Genomic DNA, 13144 nt, shown 5'->3' with positions numbered 1-13144 from the left:
ATACATAAGAGATGTACTATAATCACTCTCTTTTATTCACATTAATTGTAGAAATGTATCGCTTTAAAGACAATACAAATATGATCAATCACTTGGTTATGATGCGTAAACAATGTAAAACTCCTCCTAAATTTCCATAATTGTCCAGATTACTGTCTGGTAATATCTCTGCGCCTTAAAACTGAAAACAGATCACTCAATCAACTTTTTTTAATAGCATTAAGCCAACAAATTGCAAAACTTTTGCTTGTAGTAGGCTTCGTAGTGCTCTCACTTTTGAAAAATTAACTAGGATGAGAAAATGTTGAACAGACATTTATTTTAACAATGAGCATTTGAAATGTCTTTGCAACATCTGTAATTGATGTAAATTGACTCTTTATCAAAAACCATCATCATTAAATAATTGCTTTCGATTAAAAGTCTAATGTTAAGACATATTGAAGTTACAGATCATATTTTCAAGGTATAGTCAAATAACTGACATGGGATAATGTCAAACAAATGACAAGAAATCACTAAGTATAAAAAGAATACAGTATAGGATATACAAATAAAAACCCTCTACATGTTGTTTTTAAGACAACAAAGCTTCATCAAAACAATACAGTGAGTGAATATAGAAAAAAAAACATAATAAAAACATGAAAGTATAAAACACTACCTTTCACTTGGTAATGGATCATGTGATCTAAATGTGCGTACAGTACTAAAACACACATTAAAATGCTTCAAATTTGGATCATGATTCATGACGTTTCATCACACCTTAAACACAACACATGCAAAACTACATAAGGAAAAATTCAACTTTTGTATGCTTTTAGAAAATGGGATGACTGATTTAACTATATTCAACAACAAACTCGCACCAACTGCCAAAAGTCAGGAGAAAATCGTTTGTTTAATAGATCCTCGAACAAATATAAAAGCAAGAGCAGGCACTACATGCATACAATATCAAATTCTGACCAGTTGCCCATTCAGAAATTTTAACCTATCATTACACCTCACAATAAGCGACTTGCATGACAATGGTTAGAAAAAATATCTATTGTTTGCAAATCTGTTTGAAATCATAGACTAATCAGTCAAAAATTCTTTTTCAACATTATAGAGTGTAAGGTACACTTCAACACTTATTCCATATCTCCATATCAAACCAATATCATATGAAAATGATTCATATGAACTTTTGCTTATCTTCAAATTAATCAGATAGTGTTCATTTAATGGGTACATTATATAAACTCATTCATTTGTATTAACTTTCAAAGTATATACACATACCAACTCATTATACTTTCTTCCAGAACGCTGATGCCATTTTCCTTTGTATACATGTATGAGAATTTGTATAGCTATTGTTCAATAGGTCTTTGTTATCGGTCATGTTTTTCTTTGAATTGTTAATTTTGATGCATGTAAAATATGTAATAACGATGTGAAGTAGTTTTGGAGACATTTAAAATTCTTAACAAAGCAAACTAAAATTGTTATGCAAAATATTTAATAAACTTTCAATTAGCAGCTGTCAAAAGTATGTCCTGCCATTGTTTAACTGGTATCAAACCTGTGAAAAAGGTTTGAATTAGAAATCACTTAGAATCCAATGATAAATGTCCGATACTGAGAATGAAATGTTTTTATGATGTAGTTTTGGGTAGAGTTGGATTCCATCATGATTACAATAGAACACCAGGAGATTATCATTTACTCAGTATCTACTGCCATAGTCTCTGCTGCCACTCCTACTACTACTACTACCACCGTAGTCCCGGCTGCCCCCGCCGCCACCACGGCTACTTCGTCCTCCTCCTCGGTATCCACCACCTCCTCGGCCTCCTCCGTAGCCGCGGCTGCTGCCTCCTCGGTAGCTTCCTCTTCCGTAGCCGCCGCCACCTCTACGATCCCTATCTCTGTCTCCATATCCACCGCTTCTACGATCTCCACCCTCCTGCAAAATTCACAAGAAATCTTTGGTTCAGTAGGTTTTAAAAAGAGATTTTACAATTGTCAAAAAAGGAATGGAATTCATATATTGCTATGCAGGGTCATACAAAACTGCAGTGGTGATGTGTAGCTGTAATTTTTATTATTTGATTTTAAAGCTGAAGTTAAAATAAAGATTTCCTTTCATTTTTCATTACAGTTACATGTGCCATAACTGAGCGGAAATTTTGACATGTTTTTCGTTCTTCAGTAGTCAATATATTGAAAACCATAAGGTTTGATAAATTAAGATGTGAAAATTAATCAAATGGACAAACGTGTATGATGACTTATAAGCATTAGTTATAATACATAATTTTTGCTACCAAAATTCATTTTGTAATGTATGTAAAATAAAAATCCTCTGCATTGTAATTTTCAGCCCGTTGGTAACTTTTTGTGGTGAATAACATATCAAAAGTTTTTCTTGATTCATGAGCAAACTAGTATTTTTTTTTTAAAGTAAAAACAAATGTTCTGGGTTTCACGTTAGGCCAAAAAAAAAAAAAAAAAAAAGTCTGTTTAGGGTCACATGAGACCAAAAAAATAGGGTAGGTAGGTCGTTGCCTTTTTCATTTTCCCTTTATAGAATTTTAGGTATACAGAATAATCTACACGCAGACTGCATATTTTCAAAGAAGTTTGAAATATAATAAATATGTACACTAATTTTGGATTGAAACAAAAATATTTTATTTACAAGCGATATTTAACCCAGACAAAACCTCAACACTTAGCGCTGTTACTCACCGGCACTGCAGTACCGACACAACAGGCTAGCCATACCATGCTAAAGTGGGCCACATGCCAAAAATACCCACTGACAGGACCTAGAATATTGTGCCTAAGGTGTTAATTAATTGGTGGTTGCCATTCATAATCTAATTGTCATGTCTGGTTGGCGTTTTGCGTCTGTTCCTGGGTTAGTTTGCCTGTGTTTGGCCAGCTGGCTCACCCGTCATTTCGGGTGCGTTCGATTTCAAAGTCCCAAAAGTTTGGGGGACTTCGCCACAGACACAAACGAAAATGTTGCATCACAAGATTTTCAACTTTTATCAATAAAAAGTTTAGGGTCGGGGGTAGATTCTAGGTAGGGTCCGAGGACCCTAAACAGACATCTTTTTTTTGGGCCTTAACGAGTGCTTAAAGTGTACACGGAATGGTTTGGTATATGAGGCTTGATAAATGTGTCATTGTATAAAATTTAGAATGGAGAAAGTACAAGTTTCATAGCGAATACGGTATTAGAGATAATGCGACTTTTCTCTAGAACACACCTGAAGCCCCAAGCCATTGACCCCTGACCAGTGACGTCACGAGGACAACGGGACCTACTCTACTCACATAAGATAGAGTGGCGATTTTCTGCGTCTGCCATCTAATATAAACTATCTGTTTGTAAATATTGATCTTTACAGACACAAATACATGTGTACATGTCCGATACCTATTTAATAGTATCCTCAACCACAGATATGAGTTTGGAATACGCTTGAAAATAGGGATTTATACCATGCATATATTGATGTACCTGTCGTAGATAAATGAACATTTCTGCGCGATTTCTGCACAATTATACACAATATTATGTGTGTAATAATCCACGTACGTTGTAAATCTACGGTGTTTTGAACCACATATACATGAATATTATGTAAAGGATTCTTGACTATGTTATCCAAAACCCGACTCGGGTCGTTGTACTGGTCAAACCCGCTTTACAAATTTCTGACTTTTTTTCATATAACCTACCCATACGAATTAAGTTATGATTCTAAGCAGAATTTTTTGCATATATGTAAATGCATCTACTAATTGCGTTATATCTGAAATTGATCCATTTTTCATATAATACAGTACATCCGACGACTTGTTGATATTTCGCTCCATTTCATTTATCTTTAATTGAAAAAATAAATCATGCACGAGTCAGACGAAAAAAAGAATGAAGATGTCTATGTCTAATCCAAGTTACAGATATCAAGTACAGAACAAAATCAGAACTGTACTTCCGAATAGCCAATGTCGTGCTGCGTTTATCTCTTTACCTTTATACTGCAGTAACTAAAACGCGTGGTCAACCGAGACTAATGAGGGGGCTAATAACAAGATTACGTAAGAAAGGTGTTTAGTGACCTGTCACGCTTCGTTGATTAGCTCACGTCAGGTGTCAAAAGTAAGATCACAGGTAAGTTAGCGATGGACCATCATTTAATTGATGTATAATGTCATATTTGTTTACACTTATAAATACTTGGTTTACAGTAAAATATACCCGTTCGAACATAACATATAACAAGTGTTTAAATCACTAGATGTATACATAATTGTATATTTCAGAATGACCAATGTATACATTTGTCTTGTATATATACTTCTAGTTAAATGTATATTTATTTTTATAACAGAGACTACAAAATTATTTGTAAATGACATGTCGAGAAAGAACAATGCAAATATGATGCACAATGTCATAATTTTGATATTTCTGGTAGTTGCTAGATTTTGGTCAATATCGATCATTATATAATACTAATAATGATAATCTATATGACCAATAAATGTACTGTTGAACAGGGTTGGGGTCAATTACATTGCAATGTAATTAATTACAATTACAATTACTTGTTCAAAACTCAATTACAATTACAATTACAATTACTCAGTTTTGTAAATGTAATTAATTACAATTACAATTACATTCAAAAAGTAATTAATTACAATTACAATTACATTCAAAAAGTAATTAATTACAATTACACATTACATTTTCTTAACATGTTTATTTTTAATAACATATACACAATTGTATAGTCATATAATGAAGCATTTATACATATATACGGGGTGTGTCAGTATCAGTAAATTCTGATGGAACATGTGCTTCACATAAACCACAAGTTACAATTGAGTATTGGTAGGGTGTATTAGTTTTACACATACATTTTTATTGGACCTAGGTCCAATAAAAATGTACATTTAAAACTTCATACACTGATGGTGATAAAATGCAATTCAAAAATATGAATACCTGGTACCGTACCAGGTATTCATATTTTTGAATTGTATTTTATCATCATCAGAGTTTGAAAATTATCATCAGACAGTCTGTTTCTGCCTGGTCGGGATACTTTGCTAGCAACACTAAACAATCTCTCTACTGGAGCTGAAGTGGCTGGTATAGCTAAGTATTTGCTAGCTAAAATAGACAAATTTGGAAATCTGCAAGAATTATCTTTCCAGAACTTTAATGGGTCACAACATCTCTGTGTGCAATATTCACGAATGTACCCGTAGATGTCTACTTTATTGGATTTAACACCTGATCATGAGTTGTGTCTCTTTCGTGAGGGTGTATGTAGTGTGAGGGTGTAGTGGGAAGAAAACTGAAAAAAAATCTTCTGTTTTAATTTTTTTGCCAGGGGGCGGTTGAAGACTAATCTGAGCTACCATCTATATATTTGCCTTCATTAGATATGCTAATTAGGTGATCAACAGGTGTTGTATAAGCAAGACCTTTGTGAGTTGTAATCACAGGCTATGTGTTCACACCTCACACCTGTATATTGCCTAAGGGGTAAACTACAGGTAAAACAGGTACAAGTGTAGTGTATACTATGGTCACTGCCTCACATATGTTACCTGTTTAAATTTCTATCTAGCCAAATACATGTCTTACATTAATTAATCTAGTAAATATATATATGTAATTGAAAAGTAATTGAAATGTAATTACTAATTACACATTTTTAGAATGTAATTAATTACAATTACATGTAATTGAAATATTTCTTAATTACAAATTACTTTCAATTACTTGAAAAAATGTAATTAATTGCAATTAATTACAATTACATTTTTAATTACCCCAACCCTGTGTTGTATCTTGTTAAAATAACACATGTTCTCATACATGTTCATGTACATGTAGCTATAAAAGGAAGATAGACTTGTTACATCTATAAATGAATTATGTATTTTAAATTCAATTTCTCAAGTGGTTTATTTTTTTTTATTTACTCCCCTCCCAATTTATGTCTATGATATTTACGTGTATTGAACTATGAAATACATTTAACACTTCGGAAGGTGGTATCTCGGTACTGAAGCGGCCGGTTTTGATGCGGTTTTCAACATTCTTGTCAGGAGATCAAACAGAATAACATATCTTAATATCATTTTCCATTCCGTGTACACTTTAAATTGGCATTTAGTGTTTAAAATTGTTGTTAATATCATTTTCCATTCCGTGTACACTTTAAATTGGCATTTAGTGTTTAAAATTGTTGTTAAACTGACCTTGTCTGTCTGAGGCGTAATCTATGTAGATCTCCCTTCCATCGATGTCAAAACCCTGCTTATCTTTCAGGGCATTTGTAGCATCGGTCTGGGATGCATATTCCACAAAACCAAAGCTAAAAGTAAGAGAAAATTGTTTCAGTGGTTTTTTTTTTTTTTACAATTACAATGAGTTTTTTTTACAATTACAATGTGCATTATCAGTAGGACAGTAATGATAAAATAAGATTAAGAAATAATGAAGTTTAATATGTTATGAAAGAAAACAAACATAATTATAATTTCCTTTTGCCACAGAAGCACTCAAATATATTACGACTGAATGTTCTAATCTTCCTTGAACAAGAGGCCCAGAGGGCCTGTATCGCTCACCTGGTTTGTAATGCCTAGGAATGTTCTGAATACAAGTTCATTGTTTCTTTTTCTGAAGGAATTTGAATATTTACCTCTAATTCCCCTATTGGGCCCCACTCTTTCTGCTCAAGGGTGTCAAAGCCAAAATTTATACAAATTCTGTTAACCCCAAGGATATTTCTGGGCCAAATTTGGTTAAAATCCAAGCAGAACTATATGGCTATTAGCGATTTATCGGATTTACCTCTATTTCCCCTATTGGGCCCCACCCCTCCTGCCCCCAGGGGGTCAGAGCCAAAATTTATACAATTTTCTGTTCTCCTTAGCCCAAGGATGCATTTCTAGCCAAATTTGGTTACAATCCATGCAGAACTCTAGGACAAGTAGCGATTTATAGGATTTACCTCTATTTCCCCTATTGGGCCCCATCCCTCTTGCCCCCAGGGGATCAGAGCCAAAATTTAATACAAGTTCTGTTCCCCTTCCCCCAAGGATGTTTCTGGTCAAATTTGGTTACAATCCATGCAGAACTCTAGGATAAGTAGCGATTTATAAGATTACCTCTATTTCCCCTATTGGGCCCCGCCCGTCCTGCCCCCGGGGGAGTCAGAGCCAAAATTTATACAAGTTCTGTTCCCCTTCCCCCAAAGATGTTTGTGGCCAAATTTGGTTACAATCCATGCAGAACTCTAGGACAAGTAGCGTTTTATAGGATTTACCTCTATTTCCCCTATTGGGCCCCGCCCCTCCTGCCCCCAGGGGGTCAGAGCAAAAATTCATACAAGTTCTGTTCCCCTTCCCCCAAGGATGTTTGTGGCCAAATTTGGTTAAAATCCCTGCAGAACTCTAGGTCAAGTAGCGATTCATAGGATTTACCTCTATTTCCCCTATTGGGCCCCCGCCCCTCCTGCCCCCAGGGGGTCAGAGCAAAAATTCATACAAGTTCTGTTCCCCTTCCCCCAAGGATGTTTGTGGCCAAATTTGGTTAAAATCCCTGCAGAACTCTAGGTCAAGTAGCGATTCATAGGATTTACCTCTATTTCCCCTATTGGGCCCCGCCCCTCCTGCCCCCAGGGGGTCAAACCAAAATTTTATACAAGTTCTGTTCCCCTTCCCCTAAGGATGTTTGTGGCCATATTTGGTTACAATCCATGCAGAACTGTAGGACAAGTAGCGATTCATAGGATTTACCTCTATTTCCCCTATTGGGCCCCGCCCCTCTTGCCCCCAGGGGGTCAGAGCCTAAATTTACACAAGTTCTGTTCCCCTTCCGCCAAGGATGTTTGTGGCCAAATATGGTTACAATCCATGCAGAACTCAAGGACAAGTAGCGATTTATAGGATTTACCTCTATTTCCCCTATTGGGCCCCGCCCCTCCTGCCCCCAGGGGGTCAGAGCATAAATTTATACAAGTTCTGTTCCCCTTCCCCCAAGGATGTTTGTGGCCAAATGTGGTTACAATTCATGCAGAACTCTAGGACAAGTAGCGTTTTATAGGATTTACCTTTATTTTCCCTATTGGGCCCCGCCCCTCCTGCCCCCGGGGAGTCAGAGCCAAAATTTATACAAGTTCTGTTCCCCTTTCCCCAAGGATGTTTGTGGCCAAATTTGGTTACAATCTATGCAGAACTCTATGACTAGTAGCGATTTAAAGGAAATGTTGACGGACGGACGACGGACGACGGACGGGACGGACGACGGACGACGGACGCCGCGCCATGACATAAGCTCACCGGCCCTTCGGGCCAGGTGAGCTAATAAAAACAACTTAACTGTGTAAATGGTATATATACTAGCTAATATATACTTTTTCAGTACATTTTACTGTAAAATTAATTCTGTCAAGCAATTTTAGACAAAAATTGCTTTCTTCAATGGTGCAGGTTCTAATTTAGGCTACAAGAAGACATAGCTATCGCTGGTTGTTTGTTGCAGAAAATTTAGCTTTTTTTTCTAGCATTGCACATGTCCGATGACCAATATTATGGACACATGCATGCATCCTCCACATTTTGTTCTGTATCAAAAAGAAATCAGGTTTTAGGTAGGTTCTGTTTCGGGAAGTTGCACAGTATTATGAAAATATTTTGATAAATCATTTATGAAGAGACACAGAAACCAAAAAAGAAGAAGAAAGAATCGTCTATGAAATTTATAATGTGTCACTTTAATCAAAATATTAGTAAAATTAAAGATACTCCACTGCCGACAGAGCATAAATGATATACATCATTTGAACAATAATTGGTGTTTACTTGTGTATATATATGTCTAATTAAAAAAAATAATAATATTAAATAATTTATTTTGCCTTTGGTGCATGCGCAATTAGTACTTTATTCCATATAGGATATGGTGACACAGAATTTTTTCAGGAAGCAATTAATTATTTTTCATATTTTTAACTTAAGTAAAATTAGAAGCTTAAACTTTTCAATGGTGGTAATGGTGTAAAGTAAGTAACTTTTGTAACTGAAGAAAAATACTAAATCGTCTGCTCACGTTTTTGATAGTGAAAAAATACCATTTGTTAGTGGTGGAGCATCTTTCAAAAAAGAAGCTGCAACTCCAGTACTTGGATGAGATTATTCTGGTGACAATTGACTTCTAATTATAACTGAATTTCGTAGTGGTTTGTTTCTTTAAAAAAAGAAAGATAAAAGAGGGAATTTTCTTCTTTTTCAAAAGCACATTTTCAATTTTTTTGGGGCCAGTATTTTCAATGTTTGGTGAGTAACCAATCTTGCATAATGTACCAACCCTCTTGGTTTTCCAGTATCGGGGAACCTGATCAGTCTCGCAGATTCACAGCCTTCAAATGCATCTAGAAGATCCTCCTCAGTTGCATTGTATGACAAATTCTTTACAAAAAGAACCTTAGTCTTTTCACCGCCTATGTAATAAAATAATAGTTTTGTTTTCATTTGACAACCAACACTCACCCTTTCCTTCTTGTTTTAAAGTTCAATTTTACCCGAGTGACATCCCTGCTGCACAGCTGACGTTCATATATCTTTTTGAGAGATTTTAATAAACAGGTTCAAAATTTGCACCTGGAAATCATAAAATATTATGATATCAATAAAACTTTCAAAGAAATCACCTCAACAGGTGAACATTACCCACTCTGCTCACGTAAACAGCACTGTTTACATTCTTTTGGTACAGGAAAACAACTTTCATGAAAATTCTAAAAACTAAAACAATCACATGTTTTTCTGCTTGCAGGGTTGATTGGATCTTCTGCATGTTTACACACTTACAAGAGAATCATCTTTATTAACTCAAGATAAAAAGCATTTAATATTACTTTTAAAAATCTGTTATAACCAACATATGAACAAGTTGACGTGTTAATAGCTAATACTCACATTAAAATATTTTACAAAAGGAAACAAACTTACTTCCTCCACCGGATCTCCTTCCACCACTGTAGTCTGATCTGGCAGATTTAGATTTGTTTCCAACGACTACCTGCATAGTCTAAGTATAAAGAAGATCCCTCTAAGTCTTCACCTTGATGATCATTCAGCATTTGTTCTACGGTGGCTTCGTCACTGAATACAACATAAGCAAACCTGAAATTCAAAGATATAACATACAAAACATAGAATAAATATGAAATTCATAATACTGTACAAACATGTACATGACAATTTTTCTTATTCATGATTTATACCAAGGGAAATGCAGTAGTGCCATGTAGCAACTTATTGGAAAAATTAACAAAACTTGATTTACTTTTATCATTAACTTTAGCAGGATAAATCAAACAGTTACATGGGAACATTTAATTTGTTCCTCTGGGAGACAAGTTTCCTCGTTTCTTTGGACTGTCCAGTAATATATAATCATATACAAATAAGTAATTTAAAATGGCATTGGCCAATTTATTTTTAAATGTCCTGACAATATTCCTGCATAACAAAAGTAAACTCCTACCCTTTGTTTCCGCCATCAGGACGGGAAGGAAGTCTTACTTCCACAGACTCGGTAAAGAAATCTCTCAAAGTGTCCTGAGTCACAGTTTCAGCTAAGTTTTTGACAAAAAGAGTTTTCTCATCATCATCTGAAATAAATGAAAATAAAACAAATGAGTAAATAAAGAACAACCCGTCCTAATAGCTATTGGATAAACAAGGTGCAGTTGACTATTTTCAGCTAAACGTTAGATACAGAATTTACTTTTTCCAACCTAGCTAGCTAACAGGATATTATTGAATTTGAAATATGAATACTGGTAGTTGTATCAAAATTATCATTCGTTTCATATCTTTATAACTTTGGATTTGAAATATCTTTGTAGCTTTGTATTCAAAATCTATCAATTCAAATAACCATTCTAAAATAAATGATAACTAATGAATACTCTGTCTGTTGTAATGCCATTTTCATTTTTCATTTTCGACAACAAACCTACAGGAACAACAGTACCCTCACTAATTAATGAGCAAGAGCGATTCTTTCAATTTCCGTTTCTTTTAATCTTATTGTTAGTTACTGTGCTATACAGTAAAATACCTTCCCATTTCTCAAAACTGTCAATTTCTCCCGTAAACATATGCATAATGACATATAGGATCAGCCTTGAGACTACATTCACAGTGAAGAGAAGTCAATAGGGTCAAACATATTTCAGACATGTGAAACAACATGCTTTGGAATACTTTCATTCCTGCAGGTCGCTGAAAGGGTCAGTGTATGGGTACTACAGAGGCTTTGTCCATAGATGACGTTTCGGCTTCAAAAATTGTAACACTTGCTCACATCAGAAAGGCATCCTGGAGCTGATAAATTACTTTTCACAAAGTACAGCAATTTCCATCTGTTGCTTTAATCTCAAACATTGCCATTTTTGTTTCTTCTGGATACATATATAGCACCACCATAGTAAAATTCAGAGGTCTCTTTTCTTATCTTATGTTTGTACATACCGGTATATACCCCGTATTGGTAGAATCAAGCATCTTTCATTATGTCCAGAAATGTCAGTTTTATACTAGTGTAAAAGATATTGTGCACAAGTCCTACATGTCAGACTAAATCATGTGGGGATGGATTTACTACAACTGTTTCAAATTTGTTTCAGGTTACTGATGATTCAAATTGGAGACTATTTAAGGGTACCTGTTCTGCGCGCCTGTGTAAAATGAATAATTAACTTTGGCTACATATCACAACTTAAAAATTTTATCTAGCCTAGCAACTTTCAGCTAATTAGCATGAAGTATATTATGTAGGAATATATACTTAAGTTAAGGACATACATACTTTTAATTTCTCTAAGTAGAGATGTATACATCCCCCATCCTCAAAGACCGAGTTCGGCTTTTCAATCAAAATGTGATACAAAATGACTTTTTGGCATGCTTTGGGATAAAGCCCCTTCCACAAGAGATTTTTTTTTATAAAATAAAATTAATACTAAACTTTATTTACCGAGGATAGAAACCTGATTCGCCAAGGGCTAATCCCCCTCAGGATCCTCAAATTATTTTTATCATTTTCCACAATAAAGACAAAAATTATTCAAAAGGGACTCTATTCTAGGCATTAATATAAATCTGATTTCTTAACGTACTATACTGATTTGAGTGGCATTTTCTGCATAACTTACCACTTTCCTATCAGCAGGGACTAAATACAAGGTGCACGTGGGTCGGTTATTAACAATCAGCGACCCATCTTATTAACCAGTTTCTGTGAATATATAGTCATGCTTTGTTTTATGGGTGATACACCCACTTTTCATTTAAAAAATTCAGTATCCCTTTCTAGTATTTCTAAATAACAACGACTCGTAAGAATAATGCGTTTGTATCAAACATTTTCATAAATAGCTTCCTACATGTAGGTCTGTCCGTCAAAAGTGGTGATGCAAGCCATTCACTAATGTCCAAATAAACGTTCACAACCGACGGATTGCGTGCTATTTACTGTGTCGCTAGTATAAAGGCACAGCGTTGTATATTTTGCTCGATCTAATACTGTGGCGGTGCGTGGTATCGGAGCTTGAGTTCCTCAACGGTTACATTAGGGAAATTCCGGGTGTTGTAGTACCCAAAACAAAGACCCTTTCAGCCAAATTTTCGTTACCGCGTGCTCTCTTCCTGTACTGGTAGTCATCCATATCTACGGTCTATAGCTCTTCAAAAATGCGGTCTGTTGATCTATAAACCGTTTGCCAGATCTACCTTTGAATGGTTGATAGAAACGTCTTTTTTACAAATGTTCCTTCACCCTCGCCGTCTTCTTCGATGCGTGATGCAGTTATATTCCTAATGAATTTAGTCGTGATCTTTTTTGTGTTTGTGTGATAGTTTGTTGTGCAAGAGGCGTGCACCAACTCGAGTATAATTACAATGAATTGAAGGAAAAGAAGTTCAGTCGTTTTCTTGTAACCTTGTTTATAAGTGTAACATCAAATCTATCAATATAGTAGAGTATTCTTCACTGATAATGGTACATTGCGAAATCATATGCCAGAAAATACTACAC

At 35.1% G+C, this 13144-nt stretch overlaps 1 pseudogene; it reads right to left on the bottom strand.

Annotated features, from left to right (window-relative positions):
- Positions 1–12: 12 nt before the first annotated feature.
- Positions 13–12949, bottom strand: LOC138323359 (uncharacterized; annotated as a pseudogene).
- Between the last annotated feature and the right edge of the window lie 195 nt (positions 12950–13144).

This window comes from Argopecten irradians, chromosome 5 (assembly GCF_041381155.1).
Source record: "Argopecten irradians isolate NY chromosome 5, Ai_NY, whole genome shotgun sequence".
Lineage (NCBI taxonomy): Eukaryota > Metazoa > Mollusca > Bivalvia > Pectinida > Pectinidae > Argopecten > Argopecten irradians.
The sequence above is the reverse complement of the archived record's forward strand: the minus strand, read 5'-3'. Positions and strand labels throughout refer to the sequence as shown.